The sequence below is a fragment of the Schistocerca serialis genome, chromosome 6 (assembly GCF_023864345.2).
Source record: "Schistocerca serialis cubense isolate TAMUIC-IGC-003099 chromosome 6, iqSchSeri2.2, whole genome shotgun sequence".
Lineage (NCBI taxonomy): Eukaryota > Metazoa > Arthropoda > Insecta > Orthoptera > Acrididae > Schistocerca > Schistocerca serialis.
This window is the reverse complement of record NC_064643.1, coordinates 339,639,299-339,643,747: the sequence shown is the minus strand read 5'-3', so window position 1 is coordinate 339,643,747 and position 4,449 is coordinate 339,639,299. Positions and strand designations below refer to the sequence as shown.

The 4,449-nt window shown below is 42.7% G+C and overlaps 1 pseudogene; it reads left to right on the top strand.

Annotated features, from left to right (window-relative positions):
* The first annotated feature begins 4,085 nt into the window (after window positions 1–4,085).
* On the top strand, window positions 4,086–4,203 carry LOC126485755 (5S ribosomal RNA; annotated as a pseudogene).
* Window positions 4,204–4,449: the final 246 nt, after the last annotated feature.

The following is a 4,449-nucleotide window of genomic DNA, read 5'->3' as shown; positions in this document are numbered from 1 at the left end:
AATGACACCGCAAATAAAATCTGCACTAAGCAGTGGACACGACTTCCTGCTTTTGATGTGTAATAAAACTTTTTATAAGACTCAGTTTATGGAGATGACGAATGCAGTTTTGTGCAGCTGATGTAACGCTAAATTCAAAACTTCGCGCATTATGTTTACTGAATCGTAAACAAAAACAGTTAAGCGGATCCCACAAAAAGTTTTGTCAACGCCACCATTCGTGTTGCGAGGGACAGAATTTGTCTCCAGCAGTGTGTGGCGGTTGTTTCAACTGCAGTGTGTTCTGTATTTTCATTACACTACTTTATATAAGGCTTTTTATTTTGAAATTTTAAACATTGTTTTCGGCTGAAGTCCAGCAAACGTGCGTTAACTTAATTACAGAACATATGTGTAGCCATGAAACTGTTGTCAAATAGACCATAGTTTCGACAGCACTAAGGCGGTCTTCATCAGAATAAAAATTACACTTCGTTTTTCACTCATGGTGTGATTACATGTAATCCTATGTAATTTTTATTCTGATGAAGACCGCCTTAGTGCTGTCGAAACATTTTTATGCAGCCGAGGTGGCTACACACATATTCGGTAATTAAGCTCTTTATTTTATTTATTTCTTTATTTAACGTCGTCTGATTAGGGTCATCTGTCCCTCTCTTACATCACACCTGGGTTTCACAAATACAGTATCTTTCATATATCGTAGCTATCTAAGAAATAACAATTTTAATGCCACGAAGAGTATTAAAATGATCTGTCTATAGTGACAATATGTGTGACTACTACTATGAACTATTAAAGTTGAAAGTGGGCTGCTTCTGTGTTGGCAGCGCTTTGCATTGCACTTTCTTTGTAAGAGACTTTGTGGCTGGTTGGACTCGTTGTTGGAAGTTAGTCACCAACAGTGATGGAAGTACTGTTGGGCCGTTGGAGGTGAACAGCCAAAGTGATGCATGTTAGATGTGAGAAGTTAGCATTGGGAGGGTAGAGGTCTGAAGTGTTAGCGTAGGCTAACGGTCTGTACATGTTCGACTTGGAGAATGAATATTATTCATGATTATATAACTTTGTACTAAATGTCAATGACGATTTATATTCGTGGCTGAACTGTATGTCAGATTATTAAGATAAAAAATACAATATTTGGTTGCAACAAAATCTTTCCTTTGCTAACCACATACCTATTAGTAATGGCTTTAGTAATTGAAATCTTTTATTTAGCTGGCAGTATTGACTCACGCTGTATCGCAGTAGTTCACGTAATGAAGATTTTTGTAAGTGCTTAATGAAATGTATGGGTTATTGTTAGTTCTTTTTAGTCAGGGCCATTGTTTTGAATTAATTATTTGAAGTCAGGTTATCCTTTTTTTGAGCAGTCAGGCTGTGTTGCGCTAGAATATTTTCGGTCAGTGTTGACATGATAAGAATAAATAAAGAGAAAGAAGGCTCAGTACGTTCAGTTTTACTCAGCTGTCCCAGAATTAAATAACGTAGAAGCTTCAGCATCTCATTTCATTCAGCAATAAAAACGCGAAAGAATTTTAATAAAGAAGCTACAAAGTAAACGCTGGCAGTACTTTTACTATTGTTGCTGGTGCGGCTGCCAGTAATAGTTATAATAGTAACAGCATTTTCGGTGGTAGATCGGAATGAGTGTGTGAAGGTACTTGCAATACCAAGCCCAAGCAGCAGAGTCCTCATAGGCTAAATCATCAACCATGAAATGTATTCACGGCTACGAATATGAACAACCATCAACTGCATAATGAATGACGACAATGAAAATTTGTGCCAGATCGGGACTGTAACCCGGATTTCCCGCTTATCACGAGCGGTCGCCTTAACATTAGGCACGCTTCAAAGTCATATACAAACTTCCATACGTCGTCAACCGCGTACCGTTCACTATGTGATCCAAAACATCCGGACACCCCAAAAAACATACGTTTTTCATATTAGGTGCATTGTGCTGCCAGCTGCTGCCAGGTACTCCATATCAGCGAACTCAGTAGTCATTAGACATCGTGAGAGAGCAGAATGGGGCTATCCGCTGAACTCACGGACTTCGAATGTGGTCAGGTGATTAGGTGTCACTTGCGTCATACGTGTGTACGCGAGATTTTCACACTCCTAAATATCCTCAGGTATACCGTTTCCGATGTGATAGTGAAGTGGAAACGTGAAGTGACACATAAAGCACAAAAGCGTACAGGCCGACCTCGTGTGTTGACTGACAGAGACCGCCGACAGTTGAAGAGGATCGTAACGTGTGATAGGTAGACATCTATCCAGACCATCACACAGGAATTACAAACTGCTTAAGGATCCACTGCAAGTACTATGACAGTTAGGCGGGAGAAAACTTGGATTTCATGGTCGAGTGGCTGCTCATAAGTCACACATCACGCCGGTAAATGCCAAACGACGCCTCGCTTGGTGTAAGGAGCGTAAACATTGGACGACTGGACAGTGGAAAAATGTTGTGTGGGTTTACGAATCACGGTACACAATGCGACGATCCGATGGCAGGGTGTGGGTATGGCGAATACCTGGTAAACTTCATGTGCCAGCGTGTGTAGTGTCAACAGTAAAATTCGGAGGCGGCGGTGCTATGGTGTGGTCGTGTTTTTCGTTGAGGGGGCTTGCACCCCTTGTTGTCTTGCGTGGCACTATCACAGCACAGGGCTATATTGATGTTTGAAGCACCTTCTTCCTTCCCATTGTTGAGGAGCAATTCGGAGATGGCGACTGCATTTTTCAACACGATCGAGCACCTGTTCATAATGCACGGCGTGTGGTGGAGTAATTTCACGACAATAACATCCCTGTAATGGACTGGCCTGCACAGAGTACTGACCTGAATCCTATACAACACCTTTCGGATGTTTTAGAATGCCGACTTCGTGCCAGGCCTCCCCGACCGACATAGATATCTCTCCTCAGTGCAGCACTCCGTGAAGAATGGGCTGCCACTCCCCAAGAAACTTTCCAGCACCTGATGGAATGTATGCCTGCGAGAGTGGAAGCTGTCATCAAGGCTAAGTGTGGGTCAACACCATACTGAATTCCGATGGAGGGCGCCACGAAGTTGTAAGTCATTTTCAGCCAGGTGTCCAGATACTTTTGATGACATAGTGTATCTAGAATCTGCACTCTCACATCCACAGCGTGTATTCCCATACAGGGGAAAAATTTTAATTGAAAGTTACTTGCCCTGCATCGGCGGATAAGTACGATATCGCAGTGCCTGCATTGTTAAGCATGCATGTCCGAAGTAACATTACACCGTAGTTGTGAACGACACCGGCGCTACAATTTTGTATTTAATCGCCGCTAACGGGGCGAGCAACTTTCAATTAAAATGTCTCCCCTGTATGGGAATATACGTCATAGATGTGCGAGTGCACGTGGTAGATATATGGTTGACGACTTACAAAAGTTTGAGTCTGGCCATGACGCCTACTCGGATAGCCTAATGGTAAGGCGATCGCCCTAGATAAGCGAGAAATCTGGGTTCGAGTATCAATTCGACACAAATTTTCACTGTAGTCATTCCATTATACAGCTGACGAAAAGGACGTAAACAGCCTCAACAGCTGACGTTCGTGGAGTCATAACGCCTGTTCCGTTTACCTCCACCATCATGGTATGATGGTAAACACAAAAATAAACGTTTCTCGCTGTATAGATTGTTTATGTTCATTTTAATGTACTAAAAAGGCAGTGTTCTCTACGAGAAATGTTTTCAAATAATAAATATAATAATAATAATAATAATAATAATAATATAGCTGATAGTTGTTCATATTCGCAACTGCGAACACGTTTCATGATTAGTTATTTAGCCTATGAGAACTGTGCTGTTCTTGGCTTTGTATAGCATATATTTTTATACACTCATACCGAGCTACAACCGAAAATTATTATAACTATTCAGTGGCAGCCGCAGCAACAGCAGTAGTAGCACAAGGACTGCCAGTGTTAACTTTAATAGTTCATGGTATTATTTACTCATATTGTCACTATACGTACTCAAATCATTTTATTACTCTTCGCGATGTTAAAATTGCTATGTATTGGGTAACTAGAACGGCCTTGCCGCAGTGGTAACACCAGTTCCCGTCAGATCACCGAAGTTAAGCGCTGTCGGGCTGGGCTAGCACTTGGATGGGTGACCACCCGGTCTGCCGAGCGCTGTTGGCAAGCGTGGTGCACTCAGCCCTTGTGAGGCAAACTGAGGAGCTAAGTAGCGGCTCCGGTCTGACATGCGGTCGGGAGGGCGGTTTGTTGACCACATGCCCTGCCATATCCGCATCCAGTGACGCCTGTGGGCTGAGGGTGACACGGCGGGCGGTCGGTACCGTTAGGCCTTCCAGGCCTGTTTGGACGGAGTTTAGTTTTTTAGGTAACTACGTGTATGATGTAAAAAAGGTACAGCGTTTGTGAAAC